Genomic DNA, 24,690 nt, shown 5'->3' on the forward strand with positions numbered 1-24,690 from the left:
AATTGCTTGAACCCAGGAGGTGGAGGTTTCAGTGAGCTGAGACTGCACCACTGCACTCCAGCCTGAGCAACAGAGCAAGACTCAGTCTTAAAATAAATAAATATATAAATAAAATAAAAAATGTTATGTGTAAGAAAAATAAGCTGTGAGATATGAAGTGTAAGATATCAACTCTTCTAATTATGCTGCATTAATAACTAAAATTTATTTCTCAAAAACTGGAAAATTTAGCAGAGATGTAGCTATTTAAAAATGAATAATAGGCCGGGCGCGGTGGCTCAAGCCTGTAATCCCAGCACTTTGGGAGGCCGAGACGGGCGGATCACGAGGTCAGGAGATCGTAGACCATCCTGGCTAACACGGTGAAACCCCGTCTCTATTAAAAAAATACAAAAAACTAGCCGGGCGAGGTGGCGGGCGCCTGTAGTCCCAGCTACTCGGGAGGCTGAGGCAGGAGAATGGCATAAACCCGGGAGGCGGAGCTTGCAGTGAGATCCGGCCACTGCACTCCAGCCTGGACGACAGAGCGAGACTCTGTCTCAAAAAAAAAAAAAAAAAAAAATGAATAATAATGTTGAATATGTGTTTGCTCCATGAGGGCATAGATTTTTGTGTTTCCTTCACTGCTGGATCCTTAGAAGCTGGAACAGACTATGTTATATAGTAGATGCTCAATAAAAATCTGCTAAATAGAACGAATAAATGACTGAACTCAGAAGACTGAGATTATTCTCCGAATTGTATCTCTAAATGATATATGAGCAAGTCATTTAGCATATTTGGATGCAAGTTTTATTTATTTATTTGTGGGATTTTTGCTTTTTAAAATATACTGCAAGAAGATGGAATTTGTTCTACTAGACATAAAACCTAACAGTATGGTACTGGTTTAGGAATAGGCAATAAGTCAAAGGAACAGACTAGAAAATTTAGAGAGAGACTTTGTATACACACACACACTTAGTATTTTAAATAACATCAATATATAATATAAAATGAATTGGTTTATGACATCTGGTCATTGATTAGGACAAATCATATTAATTCCCTCTCAAGCCATATACAAAGCTACATTCCAGATAGATCAAGGACTTGAACATTTTTTAATAAAAAAGCAAAGTATGGTCAGGCATGGTGGCTCATGTCTGTAATCCCAGCACCTTGGGAGGCTGAGGTGGGTGGATTTCTTGAGGCCAGGAGATCGAGACCAGCCTGGTAAACACGGCAAAACCCATCTCTATTAAAAATACAAAAATTAGCCAGGCACGGTGGCACACACCTGTAATCCCAGCTGCTACTCAGAAGGCTGAGGAATAAGAATCACTTGAACCTGGGAGGTGGAGGTTGCAGTGAGCTGAGATCGCACCACTGCACTGCAGCCTGTGTGACAGAGCAAGACTAAAAAAAAAAAAGCACAAAACTACTAGGAACAAAATTCACAAATTCATAGAAATGTTTTTATAGCCTTACCATGGTATACCCTTTATAAGAGTAATGCCAGGCTAGGCACAGTGGCTCATACCTGTAATCCCAGCACTTTGGGAGGCTTAGGCAGGTAGATCACTTGAGCCTAGGAGTTGGAGACCAGCCTGGGTGACAATAGTGAGACCCTGTCTCCATGAAAAAAAAAAAAAAATTAACTGGGTGTGGTGGTACACACCTATGGTCCTAGCCACTTGGGAGGTTGAGGTAGGAGGACTCTTTGAGTCCTGGAGGCAGAGGCTGCAGTGAGCCATGACTGCACCACTGCACCCTAACCTGGGTGACAGAAAGATACCATGTCTCAAAACAGTATTTTAAAAAAGAGTAACACCAAAGCCAAAACTATAAATAAAACAGATTCACGTATGAACAATTATATGCATTAGAGTGCAGGAGAAAATACAAAGTGTCATGGAATGAAGAGGAAAACTTGGACAAATGAAGATGGCACCATGCATTCAGGCTAATTATGTTACTTTAAAATATTTCTTATGCCTGTCACAGTGGCTCACACCTGTAATCCCAGCACTTTGGGAGGCTGAGGTGGGAGAATTGCTTGAGCCCAGGTGTTCGAGACCAGCCTGAACAACAGAGTGAGAATCTGTCTCTATGAAAAATAAAAAAAATTAGCCAGGCATGGTGCCATGCACCTGTGGTCCCAGCTGCTCAGAAGGTTGAAGTGGGAGGGTCACTTGAACCCAGGAGGTTGAGGCTGCAGTGAAGGCACCACTGTACTCCAGCATGGGCAAGAGAGTGAGACCCTGTCTCAAAAATAAAATAAATAAAATATTTATTAAATTATGAAACTATTTTCACATTACCAAAACTTTAGGGAAATAGAAAATAGAAAAAACATCCCCTGATTATAACACAATGACTATCATTTTTGTTTATTCCCTTGCAATATTTTTCATAGGAATTTTTTTGTTAAGATATTTCACATGCCATAAAATCCACTCCTTTAGAACGTACAATTTAGTGGACTTTAGTATATTCACAAAGATGTGTAAGCATTACCACTCTTTAATTCCAAAATGTTTTCATCCCCCACCCCAGAAAAAATGATGACAACACATTAGCAGTTACTGTTCATCCCCCTCCCTCAGCCCAAATCTACTTTCTGTCTCTGTTTGTCATGGGCATATTTTAAACCAATTTGAATTGTAGAAACCTCCCTTGTTTCATTTAACTGTCAGAAACAAGCTTTCCATAAGTGAATAGTCTTCAAACTTTTGTATAGAAAAATCAACTCTAAAATGTTTGCAGAGGGCAAAAAATAAAAGGAAGAAAAACAGAAATAAAAAGGATCATTCCAGGATACCAATTAAAAGACGAAAATATACATAATTTATTAGCAAGTATACAACACAGGTCAAGAAGTGAATAGGGTTTCTTTGATTCTTCCACTTTCTTAGTAAACTTGCTTTCACTAAAAAAAAAAAAAAAGGAAGTAAGTAGGGTCAGGTGCGGTGGCTCAGGTGCGGTGGCTCACACCTGTAATCCTAGCACTTTGGGAAGCCAAGGCAGGTGGATCACCTGAGGTCAGGAGCGCGAGACCAGCCTGGACAATATGGTGAAACCCCATCTCTACTAAAAATACAAAACATTAGCCAGGCATGGTGGCAGGCACCTGTAATCCCAGCTACTTGGGAGGCTGTGGCAGGAGAATCCCTTGAACCCAGGAGGTGGAGGTTGCAGTGAGCTGAGATCGTGCCATTACACTCCAGCCTGGGCAACAAGAGCGAAACTCTGTCTCAAAAAAAAAAAAAAAAAAAAAAAAAAAAAAAAAAAAAAAAAGTGAAAAGGCACTAGGTCAGATTATTGAAAAAAGGAACATTTTCTTGGTTCTGATGGTTTTACTATTGTGTTATCTTCAAAAACATTTTTTTAACGAAAGCAGTACATACACATATTTACAAAAACATCAACAATGCTTAAGAGCTTATTGTAAGAGGTAAGAAAGCTTTGCTGCTCTATCCCGCCCCCAACCCACCCCTTTGCTTTCCACTCAAACCCTAGAACCAAGTCTGACTTTTTAACGGCTACAGTTTTAAAAATTCTTCTGGGTGGTTACTTCCCTATCTCTAAATACTACAGTCATATCGCCACTTCTTTATTTATCAGACAGACAGGCTTTATCTGTGGATTTCCTTCCTATTCTGATAGATGAGAACTTAGTTCACTTACACCCTCCTCCCTCCCGATATGGATGTCTCATTATTTTTAGTTCCTCTATTGTAATTTTAGGTAACTTATTTACTTGAGTTCCTCTTTGTAATTTTCTTAATATATGAATATTCGCTTCCTGTTCTGCTAACTGTAACTTGTATCTCTCAAGTCCCCACTTTGCGTGGGTCCTCTTCCCTTCTACTTCCAAAATTCTCTCTGCATGTTGTTTTCTGTAAGATTTCAACAGAATAAGTGAAAAAGTTCAAATGACCAGCACAATGGAATATGACGTTTTAACAATGGCATTCAAAAAACTGTGAAGTTGTTCACGCACATAAGCAAGAAACTAATAAAGGAACACACATCCATCCATCTTTCAGCTTTTTCAAATCTTAACATTATCACATATTTGCTTCCCTTTAAAAAGAGAAAACACTGTCAATCTACTGAGGCCCCATGTACTATTGACTGTATTTCTCTCCTACCTCAGTGTTCATCATTATATAAAAATCGCTCTTATTAACTCAGCATTTACCATTCTACCACTTGATTTTATACTTTTGACACATACTTTGGCATCCATAAACATTATATATTAGGCTGGGCATGATGGCTCACGCCTGTAATCCTAGCATTTTGGGAGGCTGAGGTGGGTGGATAGCTTGTGCTCAGGAGTTTGAGACTAGCCTGGGTAACATGGTGAGACCTCGTCTCTACCAAAAATACAAAAATTATCCAGGTGTGGTGGTGCACACTTGTAATCCCAGCTACTCGGGAGGCTGAGGCAGGAGAATCACTTAAACTCGGGAAGTGGAGGTTGCAGTGAGCTGAGATGGTGCCACTGCACTCCAGCCTGGGTGACAGAGCAAGACTCTGTCTCAAAAAAAAAAAAAAAAAAAAAAAAAAGTATAATATACAATTTTGTATGTCACACTTAAAATTTAACATTTTTATTGACACAATTTCATTCATTAGACTTACCATTCTGAATATCATTTGATAGTGTGCCTAACATCCTAATTGCTTACTATTATAAATGATGCTGCTATAAGTACTTTGGGTATTCTTAGCATAAACGGGGGAAAGGAATGCTAAGAAAAATTAGCAAATAAATTTTTAAAAGAAAAAAGACAAATGTGGGAGATTTAGAATTTACCTTTGGATTCAATGGAACTGGGTCCTGTTTCTTATACATTAATTATGTTTTAGTCTAACCTAGTAGCTATGAAGTTCTGCTCACAGAATTAAAAAAAAATCTGGAGACATTTATAAATGAGAAAAAGCATAGATGATAATAAAAAATATACATGTACCTCCTACAATTAATCAATGTTCAGCACAAGATTTTTTTTTTTTGTTTAGAGGCAGGGTCTTGCTCTGTCACCCAGGCTGGAGTGCAGTGGTACGATCATGGCTCATTGCAGCCTTGAACTCCTGGGCTCTGGCAATCCTCCTGCCTGAGCCTTCTGAGTAGCTGAGACTACAGATATGGGCCACCACACCTGGCTAATTCTTAATTTTTTTTTGTAGAGATGAAGTCTTGCTATGTTGACCAGGCTTGTTGGAGTTCAGTCAGGCTGGTGGAAAAAATTTTAAAGACAGTTATAAGAAATGGAGCAAACCTTCTTGGAAGTCTGTGGGGGTTTACATTGCTTCAGTAACAGATTTGGCTGAAGACAGCCTAATCCTCTCTACCTTTAGCTGATAGCAAAAAAGCAAATAATAAGGGAATGTGGGGAAGTTTATCTAAATAGCTTATTTACTCATGTAGTCCTAAAACCAACCTTTGATCAACCTTGGGTGCATAATTGCTCTCTATTTGGGGGGTGAGCAATGTTAATTACCCTCTAGTGGTGTTTACTCAAGACCTTTGTCATTTAATCTGTACTAAATAAATGCGAACTTTGCTAGCTTATTGAGGTGATGCTCCAGACCAACAGCAGAGCCCCTCAGCCAGACTGACAGGCAAAATATCTGTGTCAGTGTACGTCTCTCATCTATCACTGGGTCAGGGTCTGCAGGCTGGATTCCTGCACAGGCTGGTCTCAAACTCCTGGGCTCAAGCGATTCTCCTGCCTGAGCCTTCCAAGTAGCTGAGACTACAGATATGGACCACCACACCTGGCTATTTTTTAAATTTTTTAGTAGAGATGAAGTCTTGCTGTATTGCCCAGTCTAGTCTTAAACTCCTGGGCTCAAGAGCTCCTCCTGCGTTGGCCTCCCAAAGTTCTGGAAGTACAGGCATGAATCACGGTGCCCAGACATTTTTTTAAAAATAAAGGAATACTCCTGAAATGCTGAAGTCTTCTTTGTACCCCTTTGTGATAACATGAGTAGCCTCTTAATGACACCAAGGAACAAGTTAGTCCCAAAGTAGCTCACATAAATGGTGACAGAGGAATGAGGGGTGGGTGTGATCTACGCAAAAAACCTTTTCTCTTTAACGGGTTGCTGTTTCTAACATAATTGCAGTAGTACCCTATGTTGCTATAATGCATTATAGTTTTCAACGTGCTTTTGTGGCCTCCATAATAGAGGGGTTGTGAGGTAAGCTTCAACCACAGCTGCCCCACTACCCAAGAGAGGATACACAATGATGAATAGGTGAATTTCTGCCTCTTAGTTTCTTAGCTGGGGAGGGGCACTTACTGGAACAGCACACGAAACAGAGTCTTTGGCCCAGTTGGGGAATCTTTATTAGGTTATGCTACTTCAAGCTTTCCTCCTGTTAAATGTGAAAGGAATAAATCCCTGTTCCTTGGATCAGTGTGACTCTGAAACAGCTGGAGGAGAGACAGCTTTAGGCAGGTTGAAACAGAGAGCTCCAGCATATGTACTTTTTTTTTTTTTGAGATGGAGTCTCGCTCTATCGCCCAGGCTGGAGTGCAGTGGCGTGATCTTGGCTCACTGCAAGCTCCACCTCCTGGGTTCATGCCATTCTCCTGCCTCAGCCTCCTGAGTAGCTGGGACTATAGGCGCCTGCCACCACGCTTAGCTAATTTTCTCGTATTTTTAGTAGAGACAGGGTTTCACCATGTTAGCCAGGATGGTCTCGATCTCCCGACCTCGTGATCTGCCCGACTCGGCCTCCCAAAGTGCTGGGATTACAGGCGTGAGCCACCGCACCTGGCCTCAGCATATGTAATATTAGGAGAAAAGATTCCTAAGGGTTAACAAGACAGCAGTGCTGGGCATGGAGCATCTCCTCCAAATAAAGAAAGCAGCACTTTCTAAAGCTCAAGCCAATTTGAAAGTTGCTGAATCGAATGGAGTTTTGAAAATAGAAACAGGGGCTACATATAATATGATAATACTGGGCTTGCTCCACTTTTCCAGGGATCCAGGTGCACATTGCTGGGTCCCAGGCTGGTTGATGCTGGCAAACTATAAGACAAGCATGGAGAAGAAAATACATGGTGAAAAGTAAAGATAGAAGTCTTAAAAAAGAAGAGAGAAAGATATTTTTGAAATTAATGTCAAAGGAGTGTGTGTGTGTGTGTGTGCATGCACATATATGTATAATTATAATATATATAATAATAACTGTACAGTAAGGTGACCCCAGTTTCAGCTTATTCAGGGGAAATCACCAATTATATCTACAATGTATAACAGAAGAAGCATGGCTTCAAGACCTTGAACATTTAAGCTAGAGAAGCAAGACCAATAGTCACAAAAGAAAGCCCAGTATTTCTAATATATACATATCCCTGATAGACACACATATGCACACGTATATATGCATACACTCACACACATATATACACATATGTATACATATATATATACACACATTTGTGAAATACACATTTATTTATAAATTGAAAAGATCAGCCAGGCACGGTGGCTCACGCCTGTAATCCCAACACTTTGAGAGGCCGAGGCAGGCAAACAGCTTAATCTCAGTTCAAGACCAGCCGGGGCAACATGACAAAACCCCATCTCTACAAAAAGTACAAAAAAATTAGCCAGGCATGGTGGCATGTGCTTGTAGTCCCAGCTATTTGAGAGGCTGAGATGGGAGGATCACTTGAGCCTGGGAGGCAGAAGTTGCAGTGAGGCGAGATCATGCCACTGTACTCCAGCCTGGGTGACAGAGTGAGACTCTGCCTCAAATGAAAATAGAAGAATAAGGACAAATCCGAGCTTTCAATAAACTCCATAACTTATTTCACTTTCACATAACTGCTGGCTAGATTCAACATGAAGACCTCAATTAGCATCTGTATTCCCCATTGTGTGACACCTTCTCTTTACCCCCTAGCTAGAACTGACCATACCCCTTCTGATAACCACAGAGGATTTTCATCTTGGCTCATATTTCAGCATGAACCACCATCATAATGTGTTACATTATTTCATCTGTCCTTTCTCACTAGGCTTTGAAGTCTTTAGGATAAGAACCATGTTCTTACCTTCCCATCTCTGGTACCTGATGTGGTATTTGGCCAATGTATGTACTCAGCACATCCTCAGTGAGTCAGCACATCCACTGCCAGTCACAGAGAGATGGGTTGTGCTGTTGAAGCAACTTCTTCCTACCATTTCGTGCAGCCCTTGCAGCTTTGTTCCCTTCTTTAGGCAGACAATCAACAGCTATCGTATCTAATTCACAGGGGCTTTCTTATATTTTCTCCCATGGGGAAATAACTGCCATCCCTCTTTCTCCAAGACTAAGATACAAATTCTTCCAAAGTGCTGTTAAAAAACAAAAAAGACTATTCAGGACCTAAGATTGAGACTGAAAGGAAAAGTTTTACTGCCAAGTGGGGAACGTGGCACAAACAGAGGCAACTAGGAGACCCTCAGGGATGAGCTTTAGAAGAGAAAGGAGGTAGGTCCTTTAAAACAGAAACACTAAAACTATCTCTGTCCCACATTATGAAAGTAAAATGTCTGGGTGATGTTGATTGGCTGACAAGGTCTGCGTTTGTTGTTACATAATTCTGGGGCTCATTGGGCTGGTCATTGTGCACTGTTGGGGCCATCTTGGGATAATGGTATCCAGGTGGACCTCAGGCGATCTTCCTGCCTCAGCTTCCGAAAGTGCTGGGATTATAGGCACGAGCCAGTGCACTGGGTCTCACTTCTCTATTTCAATGGAGATCATATCTTATCCTTGTCTCCTAGGCGGTGGGTGACTCCTCTCTTGGGCAGTGCTCCCTCTATGAGACAAGGGAGAGGAATGAAACTGCTTCAATGCCTACTATATGGCAGAAACTCTACCGCACTCAGAAACTTACAAACAACATTAAGTGGTTATCATCATTTACAGAGGACACCACAAAGCTATTAAATGGTAAATTTAGGGTTCAAAGCCAAGTCTAGTCTGGCTTTCAAACTTTGGGTGATAGCCCTGGATGTCCTTCAACAGCCTCAACAGGCCACAGTGACTCTCCCACTACCAATGAGTGACTGGGCAGCTGGCTATGACATAGGAGGCCAGATATGTATCTCAACCCAGACTGCTAGGTCTTACAAGTCCTGGTTAGTTCACTAAGTGAAGGACTAGCAGTTTGCCAGTCAAGAGAACTGCTCAGCAGCATAAAATGCTCTCTAGTCAGGAGGAAAGACAAAGGAAACAATAAAGAGAAAACTGTGAAAGGTTGAAGTATTGAGGTTACAAGAAACTAACTATGCTAACCTTATATTGGTTTTGATAGTGGAAAAAGCAGCATGTAAAAAACACATGGTATAGAAAATGCCTTTTATGCTAGACTGTACTGAAATTTAAATGAGGTAATGCATCTGAAAGTGCATTACTTTTTTTTTTTTTTTTTTTGAGACGGAGTCTCACTCTCTTGTTCAGGTGGGAGTGCAAATGACACGATCTCGGCTCACTGCAACCTCTGCCTCCTGGGTTCAAGCGATTCTCCTGTCTCAGCTTCCCCAGTAGCTGGAATTACGGGCGCCTACTACCACGCCCAGCTAAGTTTTTGTATTTTTAGCACAGACGGGGTTTCACCATGTTGGCCAGGCTGGTCTCGAACTCCTGACCTCAGATGATCCACCTGCTTCGGTCTCCCAAAGTGCTGGGATTACAGGCATGAGCCACTGCACTCGGCCAAGTGCATTACTTTTAAAAGTATAAAGTATTACGCAGCCATGAAGGATTATTTGTGCAAGAAGAAAGCTTTTACAGGAAAAACTTGAAACACTGGTATTTTTGCCTCCTTTTTAACAACTAGAGTTGTTTTGGGAGTTGTTTCTTGTCGAAGAAACAACCCATGTTTATTTTCCCAGTACGGCAGGACCACGTAGGAAAGCAAAATTAGCGCTCAGGAGAGGAAATTCTCTGAGACTCTATGAGGCTCCATTACCCTCCTCTGAACTATGGCCAAAAAGATTGGGTAGCACTTTTTAAGGTAGTTTAAGAAAAATAGGCTGTGCATGGTGACTCATGTCTGTAATCCCAGCACTTTGGGAGGCCGAGGCGAGTGGATCACCTGAGGTCAGGAGTTCAAGACCAGTCTGACCAATATGGCGAAATCCCATCTCTACTAAAATTACAAAAATTAGCCGGGTGTGGTGGCAGGCGCCTGTAGTCCCAGCTACTTAGGAGGCTGAGGGAGGAGAATTGCTTGAACCTGGGAGGCGTTGGTTGTAGTGAGCTGAGATTGTGTCACTGCACTCCAGCCTGGGTGGCAGAGCGGGACTCCACCTTAAAAAAAAAAAAGAGAGAGAGAAAAAAAGGAAAACATATAGTGAGCACAATAAAGCTGTATAATCTAAATTAAACGTGAATAGCATGCCTGGAGACATTGTACTAGAAAAATATTTCTACCTAAAAAATCAAATTTTATTTTCTGTTATAGATATTCAATCTGCTTTCATCTCAGTTCTCCCTACCTTATCAAACCTCTCCCCACATTTCCTATTCTTTTTCTCGCCAGCCTGATGTCTCTCATTGTACTGCTTAAGAGAAATGTTATGTTACTATTATTTTCTCCCAGAACTGTTTCTCTAGTTCTTTAAGGTATCTGAGTACACACTGTGCCTTCTTCCTTTTAGCCCTCCCTTCTCCTTGTTCCCTGAGCCTTACCTTTACGACCTTAGAACTTTAAGTTCCCACTACAATTTTAAATATAGACTATTTTGCTTTTCCTCCTACGAGGGAGCTTAAATTGCCTCTAATTACACTGTTTTCCCGAGTCCTTCCTCTCCTTTGCAATTTAGATATAGCACAGAAGTACATTTTGCTTGACTGTCCTCTGAACTGTCATGCTGTTTTGATGCAGTTCTATGGTCCAAGAGTCTTGGTTAAATAATGGCCCAGCACCCATCTGTGTTTAAAAGAACTGCTTCACAGGCAAGTCAAAAAGCCCACGGATCCGAAGTCACAATGGGCGTTGCTATTCGAACAGCACCGGATTGCTATTCAACGCTTGGTTGAAAAATAAATTTCAATTTCATTCACCTAAAATATTTCCTTCTATTTTGTAGGATTGTATGCTCTTACTTCAATCTGGACTTGATCACAAGTGGACATTAACATAGTCTTATAGATTAGCCTGTTTTCATTGGTCCAGAGTATTCTCCAAATAAAGCAGGGTCTGTGTATTTTAAGCAACTCCCCTGAACAATTTCATGGGCATTCTCAAACTTGAGAGCTACTTGAAAAGCTGTGTTGGAGAAAAGAACAACCAATGAATGTGGCAGGACAGAATGTTGACCATTAACTTCCCTTTTCCTCTTCTCCCATCTGTTCTCTTCCATTATCCCTACCCCTCCACTCAGTCTCATTATTCAGGCAACAGTTATTTTGCCTTTATTTCCTCAAGAAAGGAACAAAAGAAAACAGAATTGCTCTCTGATTATTATTATTTTTTTTTTTTTGCATTTTAAAATGGACTTTGAAACCATAAGCAAAGAGGTATTTAAGAGTATTTCCAAAGTCAAACATGAAGGTTTTGAAATTTCAAAGTCATTGCCTTGAAGAGACTCGAGGCTTGGAGTGTGTACAGTATGTCAGAGCCGGACTTTTCTCCTTCCTGAGACTAGATGATTGTCTGAATCCAAGACAGTCTTCATGATTTCAGAGGAAGTGGTCAAGTGGTCTCTGAGGTAGACCTTCTGCTTAAGAGTAGTCAGGAGGCCAGGCGCCGTGGCTCACGCCTGTAATCCCAGCACTTTGGGAGGCCGAGGTGGGCAGATCACCTGAGGTCAGGAGTTCAGACAAGCCTGACCAACGTGGAGAAACCTCGTCTCTACTAAAAATACAAAAAATTAGTCGGGCATGGTGGCACATGCACTCTAGCCTGGGCGACAAGAGTGAAACTCCGTCTCAAAAAAAAAAAAAAAAAAAAAAGAAAAGAAAAAGAAAAAAGAAAAGATAAGGAGCAGTCAGGATGTATGCCTCCAAAGCTGAGGTAGGCAGAAAGATACCAGAGTTCTAGAGGCCTGCCAGCCACAGCAGCAGCAGAAGGAAGGTGTGGGGGAGAACAAGGCAGCCAGGTCTGTGCCACCTCCCAGACACAATTCTTGGGAACGGAGGGTAAGTGGTGGATGGGAGAAAATCTTGACTTAATTTATGTTAAGTTTAAAGAAATGCCACCTGGTGGCATTTAAGTTCACACATAGGTAAAGAAAGTTATGCATTTACTGTGAAATTCATCCCACTATTTAGTAGAAACAGGAGCTCTGGGTTCAGGTCAAAAGTCTCTTTTGTCAACTGTGGCACCACTGAGCAACTGCTCAGCTTTTGTGAATCCTGGGTTCTTCATTATTAAAATGGGAACATTAACGTTGGGTTGAGTATAAGAAATGGACATTTCTGCAGGTCAAAAATGGTTGAATATTTGCATTTTCATATGATGCAACCTAATACTTACTTCACAGGCATAAGGAAAAAAAATACAATAACATACAAACAACTGTCCCTGGAGTAAGTACTTAACAAATACATGATTTATAAAGAAGATACGTGAAAGATATTTGTTAAGTACATGATTTATAAAAAGATATGTAAGTATGTACACCCTTGTTGTCTAATCATCATAGAATAACCTGAGCTTAAAATCCCTGCTCCCTACCATACAGAAGGCAAAATGCCTATTAGGGGTTTTCTTTCTTCTCCCTCTCCTTCTTTTTCCTCCTCCTCTTGACTCCTCCTCGTCCTCCTCTTTCTTCTTCACCTTAAAGTTTAATGTCTAGAAAGGGGCTGAGCACGGTGGCTCATGCCTGAAATCCCAGCACTCTGGAAGGCTGAGGTGGGCAGATTACCTGAGGTCAGGAGTTTGAAACCAGCCTGGTCAACACGACAAAACCCCATCCCTACTAAAAATACAAAAATTACCCAGGCATGGTGGCAGGCACCTGTAATCCCAACTACCCAGGAGGCTGAGGCAGGAGAATTGCTTGAACCCAGGAGGCAGAGGTTGCAGTGAGCCAAGATTATGCCACTGCACTCCAGCCTGGGTGACAGAGTGAGACTCTGTCTCAAAATAATAATAATAATAATGATTTCTAAAAAGGTAATACATTCTCAGTTCAAAAACCAAAAGGTATAAAAATACAGTAAAAAAGTCCTATCAGCCTGGCGTGGTGGCTCAAGCCTGTAATCCCAGCACTTTGGGAGGCCGAGACGGGCGGATCACGAGGTCAGAAGATCGAGGCCATCCTGGCTAACACGGTGAAACCCCATCTCTACTAAAAAATACAAAAAAACTAGCCAGGCGAGGTGGCGGGCACCTGTAGTCCCAGCTACTTGGGAGATTGAGGCAGGAGAATGGCGTAAACCCGGGAGGCAGAGCTTGCAGTGAGCCGAGATCCGGCCACTGCACTCCAGCCTGGGTGACAGCGCGAGACGCCGTCTCAAAAAAAAAAAAAAAAAAAAAAAAAAGTCCTATCATATCACTGTCTAGAGTACTATTTCTTATATATTTTCCTGATTTTTGAGTATTTTAAAATGTGAGTGTTGGATGTGAGTATTGGATTTGAAAAGTTTGATGATAATCTGTGTATATTTATGCGTGTGTGTGTGTGTATAGTAGTCCAAGACGATCAGTTTATGAATAGTAAGAGGAGACCCACGGAAAACCAGTGCCTTTGACCAAGTTCACTCAGATAATCAGCAGCAGGGCTTGGACATTAACCACACTTATCCAACATCCTTTGAGGTCTCACATGACGAATTACAAATATGGAGTGTAAATGTAACCCACTCTGCTAGGCAAATAAAGCCCTCTTCTTTTAAAAAAAAATTTTTTTTTTTTTTATTTATAGGCAATAGAAGCCAGGCTGACGTACAGTCAAAACTCATTTCTCATGGCTTTCATATCTGCAAATTCTCCTACTCATTAAAATGTATTTGTAACCCCCGAATCAATACACACAGCACTTTTGTGATCATTGGCAGACATGCGCAGAAAAGAAAAAAAATTGAGTTGTTGATTGTACACATTCCCATCTGAATTACAACAAAGCAACACTCTGCCTTCCCACTTCAGCTTTCTTACTATATGTGTGTCCTTTTTCTGTTTATTTAGTACCATATTTTTCACACTTTTGTTCTTTTTGGTGGTTATTTTGCTGTTTAAAATGGCCAACAAGTATAGTGCTAAGTGCTGCCTAGGATTCTTAAGCACAAGAAGGCTATGAAGCTGGGAGAGTCGCGTAGAACAGATTCTCCTTCACAGTCCTCTAAAGAACCAACTCTCCTGACACCTGGATTTCAGACTTCTAGCCTCCAGAGCTGGGGACAATGAGTTTCTCTCATTAAGCCATCATCCAGTGTGTGGTACTTTGTTCTAGCAGTCTTAGCAAATGCATGGCTCCTTAAACCATGCATTTCCATGAGTTTATTTTGTTTAAATAATAAAACGAATCCCTCTTGTGACTTGTAGTTCTGTTCCATTTCAAAAAAACCAGAAGATTTGTTTAGAAGCTAGACATGATGAACTGGATCTTGTCCAAGGTCATAAAACCACAAAACCCTTTACAGAGCACAAAAGTCTGATTTTTCAAAGCTTGTCTCAAAAGATGGGTCACTCTTTAGTCATTTAGGCCACTGACAACTGCCCTGGACTCTTATATATATTAAGCTTATTATATGACTTATAACTGATGCTTTCACGTCATGGGAAGATCAAATCAATGCAAAAAGCGAGTATGTTTCTGGAGGGAGAGCAGCAAGGGTCTTGAGAGGAACAGCAGTGTTGACTGTGTTTTGCTACCTACTCTGGGTGCTGATTACATCTTTCTTTTGTGCAGGCAAATCCACTTGGAGCTATTTTGGGCTCAGAGTGCGCATCATTCTTTGTACACTCTGCTCCTTTCCCCCATGGTTTTTCTATTGATGGGGGATTACTAAAGAATGAAGAACGAAATGAAAGTGGCTTTTAAAAAATTTTAAATGACTGTCACTACGTACTGTGTATTTTCAGTAACATATTCATTAATTATTTCACGTCTCCACTGGACATTTTGGAGATGTGAGCCTTGTAATACCTACACGAATGCTTCTAAGATTATGATAATTGTTCTGCTCTTTGCCTAACAACTTGCCAAGTATTGTCAGCCTCAGTGTGTCAGGTGAGGTCCACTCAAACATCAGGGCCCAAGTCAGGTAGTTCAGTGAATTTAATACCAGGAACTAGTTACAAAGGAGTTGGAATGGCTGGAAAGCCAAACTGGAGAAGAAGGGGAACCCCAGAGAGTAGTAATAGCAGGAAGCCTCTACCATCTACCTCTAGAACTGGGGAGGAGCTGAGTTAACAAAGCCCTGGACCCACTGCCAGGGAAGAAGAACCGTAATTGCAGAGGAAAAGTGGCCATTGTGAAGAAGGTGATGGTGGAGAAGTTGTCTGAATCAAAGGGGAGAGGATATGTTGGCTCCTCCTCTTATTCTACCAGTGCTCCTACTTTATCTCCTTACCTTTCATTGTCCTAATTCCTTCAGGGCATGGTTAAATGAGCCCAGGAAATGCAGTTGGCAGGAATCAGCTTCCTGTGATATAGACAGAGTAAGAGAAGGACAAAAATGAATGAATCTGAGAGCAAGCAGGCAAATGACCAGCACATTAAGCCTAGCACACAATATTTATACAGGGTTTGGGGTAGCAAAAGATGAAGGCAGATCAGAGAAGCCAGAACTAGGGGGTGGGCAAGGCCAATCAGGTATGACAGGTATTGCATACAGCAAGAGGGTCATAAACAGGAGTGGAGTCAATACAGGAGACTAGTATATAAACATCATGTATATGAGTAGAGAAGCATAAAACAGTCCCCTGGAGATCAAGGAAACAGGAAGTTATAGATTTTCAGGATAATTCAGCCATATCCAGGAAACAGAACATCAACACACACAGGGAAGTAACAAAGAGTCAATAGGCTTAGAGTGGTACAATTTATGCACATGTACGAATTCATTCCAAATAATAGGCTGAAATGTAGACATGAGAATCCAAAGAACATGTTTTCTTAGTTTTTGCCAATATCTTAGCTACGCTTTTTGTTGTTGTTGTTGTTGTTCTCCAAAGCAAGTTAACACTCACATCTGCTTGGAAATTGTATTTAGGAACAGCTGCCAGGTGCAGTGGCTCATGCCTGTAATCCCAGCACTTGGGGTGGCTGAGGCAGGAGGATCCCTTGAACCCAGGAGTTAGAGGCTGCAGTGAGCTTTAACTGCACCATTGCATTCCAGTCTGGGTGACAGAACAAAATCCTACTAAAAAAAAAAAAAAAAAGTCAGGCACGGTGGCTCACGCCCATAATCCCAGCACTTTGGGAGGTCAAGGCGGGTGGATCACGAGGCCAAGAGATGGAGACTATCCTGGCCAACATGGTGAAACCCCGTCTATACTAAAAATGCAAAAATTGGCTGGCCTCAAACTCCTGACCTCAGGTGATCTACCCGCCTCAGTCTCCCAAAGTGCTGGGATTATAGGTGTGAACCACCACACCTGGCCCATAACACCTTATTTAAAAATAATCTCTCTGGATCCATACAACTTGTCTGAATAAGTAAATTGAAAATTATTCCTTGTTTTAAATTAATTCAGTTGAAAAAATTTTTAATTTTTTTTGTTGCTAATCAAGCACTTTTGGTGGAATCTAAATTAGCGCGTGTAGGAGATGCCTGTTTCACTAATTATACAGGCATCTTGCAGTTATTAACGCTTGGGAGAAAGGAATGTCTTTTGCTTACTCTCTTATTCATCACAAAAATGTGAATTTTGGAAAGTAATAATGGAAGCATGTAGAATTACAGAAATACAAATGTATATAATTATCACAAAAAATGAGGCCAAAGGACTATTCAGATATAATGAGGCTGTGGTAGCTGTAATTATCTAGGAAATTAATAAAATTCATTCACCTAGAAATTAGTGAGTATCAAATATGTGTCAGCACTAGGCCGGGGTCTGAGAACATACAGATAAACCATAGTCTGGCTTCAGGGAGTTATATAGACTAGAGATAAAACCTAACTACGGGGGCTGGGCACGGTGGCTCACACCTATAATCTCACCACTTTGGGAGGCCGAGGCGGGTAGATCACCAGAGGCCAAGGAGTTCGAGACCAGCCTGGCCAACATGGTAAAACCCCGTCTCTACTAAAAATACAAAAATTAGCCGGGTGGTAGTGTGTGCACCTGTAATCTCAGCTACTCAGGAGGCTGAGGCAGGAGAATCTCTTGAGCCTGGGGCGGAGGTTGTGGTGAGCCGAGATCACGACACTGCATTCCAGTCTGGGTGAGAGAGTGAGACCCTGTCTCAAAAAACAAAACAAAGAAAAAAACCAAAGCTAACTACAGGGCTATGCGAGATGACTACTGGCAAGGAGCCACAGGTACAACAAAGGGGATGTGTCCCCAGGCAAAGGGTAGTCAGCAAGCCTGCAACCTCAGGGTTCCCGGATCTGAGCCTCTGGCTCTTGGCTAGCCAAATCTCAAGCCTTGGCCTCCTGCCATGGCAAGCTCTAGCCTGGTCTCCCACCTTGAGGTAACATTCAGCTGTTGTACACGTAGCCATGCTTCCTGCTTACCTGTCACTTCCAGTTCTCAAGGGCACCCTTTGCAAACTAAAAGCCACCCCTTTTCACTTTTTCACATCAAATAGATCATCTAGTCCTTTGGATTACATTTCTCAGAAATACCTCTGAACATCTGCCTCCTCTCCAGCCCCACTGCCTCTGCTACAGCGCAGGCGCTCGCCATTTCTGATTTGTTCTGTCACACACTCTCTTATCAAGTCTCCCCGTCTCCTGTTTTGACATGCTGTAAAGCAATTCGCCACTGGAAAAAAGGGCTCTCTCTCTCTTTCTTTTTCTGAGACGGAGTCTCACTCTATTGCCCAGGCTGGAGTGCAATGGCATGATCTCGGCTCACTGCAACCTCTGTCTCCCACGTTCAAGTGATTCTCCTGCCTCAGCCTCCCTAAAGGCTGGGACTACAGGTGCATACCACCAAGTCCAGCTAATTTTTGTATTTTTAGTAGAGACAGGGTTTCACCGTATTGGCCAAGTTGGTCTCGAACTCCTGATCTCAGGTGATCCACCCGCCTTGGCCTCCCAAAGTGCTGGGATTCTAGGAGTGAGCCATCGTGCCTGGCCTCTCTTTCCGAAGTATTTTTCCCAAGACCCTTTGACAGTTCCTCATTTCCTACATACAGTGGTTCTCAAACTTGGACATGCTCCAGAATTACACAGGAAATTTTTCATTTTTTTAAGACGACGTCTTGCTATATTTCTCAGGTTGGTTTCAAACTCCTGACCTCATGTGATCCTCTGGATTCAGTCTCCCAAGTAGCTGAGATTATCGGTGCATGCCACTGAGCCCAGCTCGAATTTTTTTTTTTTAAAAACACAGATTCCTGTGACTCAAAATTTCTAGAAGTGAGGTCTGAGCAATCTGTATTTTTAACAAGTTACCCAGATGGTTCTTTACTGTCAGTCTGGTTCTAGCTGAGGGAGTTTTAGAATTACAAGGCAAAGTCCAAACTTAGCACACAAAGTCATTCACATCGACTCTTCCCCTGTACACACCCTATGTCATAGCCAGAGTTGTAACCCATTTCTTAAACACCCAGGGTTCTTTTAAGTCTCTGTGTCATTGCATGTTATTTTCTCTAGAATTGCCTTTAACCTCCTTTCCACCCTGGAGAGCATTCCCTAAGCCATCTTTGAAACTTTCTCTGATCTCTAAGTTAGAGTCCTCCTCTGCTTCTCAAGCCCTGTGTTAATCACTTGTCATGGTGTACTTGAATTTTTACTTGTCTGTTTCCCTTTACTGTACTTTGACTTCAAAGGGTGGAGCTGCAAATTAGTCATCTCCTTAGAGTCTAGCCTTGTTCCTAGTTCCTAACTGGCACATAATATAAACGAATGAATGAAAGGACAAATGAATGAAGAGAATGCTAGTGATGATAAAGAACTGGCCGTGTATGAGATGACTTCTCTTTATGAACTAAATATATGCCTTTCAATAAAATACTATTAACGTGTAGCTAGCACAAGCTCATCAGCATTTGAGATGATATGGAAACCAAAATAAACAAATGCTACCACAAAAACATAATGACTGCTCTCTCCAGTGCAGGATTGACGGAATCATCAAACATTGAGATTAATGTAATGTTTGGCAGATGTCCAGTGTTTTTATTTTTCATTTGCCTTTGTGTTCATTTATGGGCTAACAATATAATAAACACACACTCACAGTACATCTTTTTTTTTCTTTTCAAAGCCCACAGTTTTTTTCATTGCATATTATTTGTTGTCATCTTTTACAGTATCCCCTTACTTAGTGTTGGTAGTATTTTTTTAAAGAAATATAAATCCCTAACCACTAAGCAAGAAATGAGACTCTTAATTGCATTAGTTTACAGTGCAATGTGAGTATAAATAGGAATTTTTTAATGGACTCTTTTTTCCTTGTTTTTGCTTGCCTTACATTCATTATCCCTCTCTGGGTAATAAACATTTATTTTTCCTTTTGTAACCACTCCTCCCCTTCTGTCCATGTGGTTCTTTAGTGGAGCTGGTGGTAGGGATGCGGTATGAGATTCAAGTTTGGCCACCTGGAGTCACAGTGTTGTGCTCCGGCAGGACACTTGATCCAAGTAAGCCAGTGAGAGTCAGTCCCAGTTTTGCTTGGACCGCTGAGGAAAAGTGTACTCTGCCCTGTGGTTGATGAACCATTAGGATATAAGCCATTGTTGCCACTGTGTGAGTAAAGCTGCCTGAGAATGAAGACAACACAGTGGCAAGCAACACCGAGAGAAAGAGAGGCAGATTCTGATGAGATTTTTGAGTCTTTGCATCCCGCTATGCCTGAATCCAATTTATCCCCTGGAATTTACACTTACTTGAGCTCCACCCACTTGAAAGAAAAAAAATTCTTTTTATTCTTAGCCTGATTTGAAGTTGGCTTCTCTCATTTACTACCCAAAGTGTCTTGACCACTAGAATATTACGCCAGACTTTGTAGCATCATTGAATTTGCTATTTTCCAGAAGAGTTGAGTGAATTTTCAATGTAGCTTTTACCTTCTGTGAGTATCTAGAGACATATTTATGTAGAAGTACTCCACTAGTTTGTTGTGAGATCTTAAGTCACTTAATTTCTCTGTATCCTTGTTCCCTCATTTGCTAGACTAGGGAGCTATAATGTTCCATCTGCAAAATTATTATTTTGTGAAATATTCTGGAATATCTAACTGATACACTGCTAGAACAACTGACTGCTATTTAAGAACAATTGGTTGCTATTTAAGGATCATAATTCTCTAGGCATAAGTGCTGTGAGGGCACAGCGTATGCATCAGGGGCTCGGGGGGTGGGGTGGAGCAGAAAGTAGGAGGAGAAAGTTTGATAAACTTCCTTTGGATAAACTGAAAACAGTCATATAATTTATAATTTATTATATTATCATTATTAGCTTCTTCTATAATTAGGAGACTTGTTCCAAAAAGTGAGAATTGTCACAAGTTGTCAATTTCATCGAAGGATGAAAATGGATGTCTCATTAAAAAAAAGGATTCTCGGTCCAATTTCTTCTCATCACACTGGAATAAACTGCACAGTTTTAGATTGAGATGAGAAAAAAAAAAATCAAGGTACCATTTGTACCATTTCATGGATTTTCTCCTAACTGGCAAGGTCACATGTTTATATATTAGACTCCCTGTTTAACACACAGCAGACAGTAACATTTTTTTTTTTTCTTTTTTGAGATGAGTCTCGCTCTGTCACCCAGGCTGGAGTGCAATGGCACAATCTCGGCTGACGGCAACCTCCGCTTCCCAAGTTCAAGTGATTCTCCTGCCCCAGCCTCTCGAGCAGCTGAGGTTACAGGCATATGCCACCACGCCCAGCTAATTTTTGTGTTTTTAGTAGAGATGGGGTTTCACCACGTTGTCCTGGCTGCTCTCGAACTCCTGACCTTGTAATCCACTGACCTCGGCCTCCCAAAGTGCTGGTCCACCTCTCCTTCTTTTCTCCCTTCTATCCTTCTCCCTTTTATTCCATTTTCTAAATATTAGACCATACTACAAATCAAAAGTCACGAACTGATAGGCTGCAGTGTAGATACAGCTGGGAAAATGTAGTGTTTGCAGAACATCCGGGAAATTCAACATGAAAAACTGGAAGATCTCAATCCACATGGCCACATGGTAATAATATTATTAATGTTGCAGGGGCTTTCCAATATGTCCTCTGCATCCCTACTATTTATATTGTCACTCATCCACCTTTCTGTATTACTGGCCTATCACCTATACACGTTTGAGTTTACATTCTTCTGGCATTGCTGAGCAACTTACTTTTTATATTTAACATTATACCATGGTATTATCAATTAGTATTCGATTCAGTTGCATATAACCAAAAATGCCAAATTATAATGGCTTAAACACTAAGGGTTTATTTTTCTGTCATATAAAACAAGTCTGGAGGTGGGTAGTCCAGGGCTAATAGGACACTCCAGTGTCACAAGGTACCTGGGCTCCTTCTAGTTATCTTTTATAGGACATGGCTTCCAATTTCAAGGTTAGTTTGTCATCCATAATGGCCAAAGAGCTGTAGTTACCTTGCCTGTTTCAGGCAGGAAGAAGGGTGCAGGGCAAGAAACAAAATGGTGTCCCTCCTAATTGAGTCAGCCTTCTTTAAAGATGTTTGCCAGATGTTCCACCCAGCTTTTTTTTTTTTTTTTTTTTTTGAGAGACAGGGTCTTGCTCTTGTCACCCAGCCTGGAGTACAATGGCATGATCATGGCTCGCTGAGGCCTCAATCTCCTGGGCTCAAGCGATCCTTCCATCTCTGCCTCCCAAGTAGCTGGAACCACAGGCACACACCACCATACCCAGCTAATCTTTTCATTTTGTGTAGAGACAAGGTCTCACTATGTTCTCTAGGCTGGTCTACAGTTTCCAACTCCTGAGTGCAAGTGATCCTCCTGCCTTGGCCTCCCAAAGTGCTGGGATTATAGGTATGAGCCACTGTGCCTGGCCCAGCTACTTCTACTTATATCTCATTGGTCATAACTTGATCACACAGTCACATCCAGCTACAATGGAGATTGAGAAATGTAGTCTTTTGGCTGAGTACACGGCATCTGAAAAAAATCCAGGTGTTGTTACTAAGGAAGAAGGAGTACGTGTCAATCTCTGCTCCATATCTCTCTAGGTTAATACAGACAGATGGAAGAGATTGCTGGTTGCCCCTCAAGATCCAGCCTTGCCTTCTGGGATAAGAAAGCCCCTGAGATTTAGCTGGCCATAGTGGCACTGGGAACAAACAATATATTTCCAAATACTCTGATTTAAAAATCTTTCATAATCACGATCTCTCCAACATCAGTATTTGCATATCTTTAGAATTCAACAAAATGAAATTCCTAAGTCTAATATATGTGAATGTTAAGTTTTAGTAGACACTGCTAGATAACTTTCCAGAAGGGTGTGGCAATTCACATCTCCACCAGTGATCAGCATGTTCATTTTCCATACAGCTCTGGATATTTTTTCTATTTTAAAATATTCTCTTCTAATCTATAATTTAAAAATGTATCTTAGTTAGTGGGAATTTAATTGTTCACGTAACCAAATCTTCCCATTAATGGCTATGGGTTTCTTCTTTTACTTAAGAAAGTCCTCCCCACCTTGAGATTATGTAAACATTTTTTTCTAAATTCCCTTCTAATTTCTTATAATTTACAGTTTTATTTTTGTTATTTGATTCATTTATTCTCTCAACAGATATATATTGAGCATTTATTACATGCCAGGCTCTCTTCAAACTCCAGTGGGAGTATTTTCTAGCTGGGAGAGACAACCCTAGTTGATAAGAAACAAACAAACCAATAAGTAAATAAAACATTTCCCCCAGAGAATTAACACTTGGTGACGGGGGAGACAGTGAGATAGGCTACTATACATTGGGTGGTCAGGAAAGGCTTCTCTGAGGAGGCAAGTGATTCTGGATTAACTGATGACTGGTGGAGAAGTGCGGGGAGTGGACGCAGGTGGGAATAGCCTGGTGGGTGTGAACAGCAACAAGAAGGTTAACGCAGCTTAATGGAACAGGGGTGAAGATGAGACAAGCTGAACACTGAGGTGGGCACCAGAACATGGGGGGCTTTGTAGGTCCCAAAAAAGGGGCATGGATTTTATTGGATACTGGAGATTTGTCATCCATTTTTATATATAACAGGAAGTGTATATGTTTGCGCAAGTGTGTGTGTGTGGGGGGGGAGGGGGACAAGGGAGACAGGGCATAACTTTTCTTTCAAATTAAGAGTCAAAATTGAAACTATTCATTCTTTACAGGCAGTGAGGGGATTAGGATTCTATCCCACAGAATCTCACCTCATTTCAAATGTTGTACAGACATTATCGCTCTATGAAATATATTTTCAGGCTGGGTGTGGTGGCTCACGTTTGTAATCTCAGCACTTTGGGAAGACGAGGCGGGTGGATCATTTGAGGTCAGGAGTTCGGGATCAGCCTGGCCAACATGGTGAAACCCCGTCTCCACTAAAAATACAAAAATTAGCCAGGCGTGGTGGTACATGTCTGTAATCCTAGCTACTTGGGAGGCTGAGACAGGAGAATTGCTTGAACCCAGGAGGCGGAGGTTGCAATGAGTCTAGATCATGCCACTGCACTCCAGCCTGAGCGACAGAGCAAGACTCCGTCTAAAAAAAAAAATATATATATATGTATGTATACATACATATACATATATATATTTTTTCAATGAAATCAAGCATATAATGACTATTTTTATCCCAGCGTCTTGGCTTGTTCAGACTGCTATAAGAAAGTATCCCTAGTGGAGCATCCCCAATCTGAAAATCCAAAATCCAAACTGTCTCAAAATCTGAAATCTTCTGAGCACTGACATGACACCACAAATGGAAAATGCTACACGTAAATACTTATATACAAATTTTGTTTCATACACAAATTAAAAATACTGTATAAAATTACCTTCAGGCTATGTGTATAAGGCATATATGAAATATAAATGAATTTTGTGTTTATGCTTGGGTCTTACCCCCAAGATGTTTCATTTTGTATATGTGCATATTCCCAAATCTGAAAAAATCCAAAATCTTAAATATTTGTAGTCCCAAGCATTTTGGATAAGGGACATTCAATCCCTTATACAAAAACAATTTATTTATAAATAATAAAAATTTAGGTTTTGTAAAAACCAGAAATTTGGCCGGGTGGTTCACACTCGTAATCCCAGCACTTTGGGAGGCCAATGCGGGTGGATCACTTGAGCTCAGGAGTTTGAGACCAGCCTAGTCAACATGGTGAAACCGCATCTCTACCAAAATTACAAAACTTAGCAGGCCTTCACGGCGTGCGTCTGTTGTCCCAGCCACTCCGGAGGCTGAGGCAGGAGAATTGCTTGAACCCGGGAGGCAGAGGTTGTAGTGAGCCAAGATTGAGCCACTGCACTCCAGCCTGGGCTACAGAGCGAGACTCCAGTTCAAACAAACACACACAGTAGAAATTTATTTCTCATAGCTCTGCAAGCTGAGATGTCCAAGATCAAGATGTGAGCAGATGCACCTTTGGAAAGGGC

At 41.3% G+C, this 24,690-nt stretch overlaps 1 long non-coding RNA gene across 2 annotated transcripts in view; it reads right to left on the reverse strand.

Moving 5' to 3' along the window:
- LOC104654390 overlaps positions 1-24,690 on the reverse strand; it is a 50,668-nt gene that overhangs the window by 19,730 nt on the left and 6,248 nt on the right. Inside the window, exon 2 of one of the 2 annotated variants that reach the window (XR_004053246.1) lies at positions 15,527-15,598. The exons of the other annotated variant lie outside the window; for it this stretch is intronic. This is a non-coding gene — a long non-coding RNA (uncharacterized LOC104654390). The remainder of the gene's footprint in view (positions 1-15,526; positions 15,599-24,690) is intronic. 2 annotated transcript variants of the gene reach the window in all.

Source organism: Rhinopithecus roxellana, chromosome 14 (assembly GCF_007565055.1).
Source record: "Rhinopithecus roxellana isolate Shanxi Qingling chromosome 14, ASM756505v1, whole genome shotgun sequence".
Taxonomy (NCBI): domain Eukaryota; kingdom Metazoa; phylum Chordata; class Mammalia; order Primates; family Cercopithecidae; genus Rhinopithecus; species Rhinopithecus roxellana.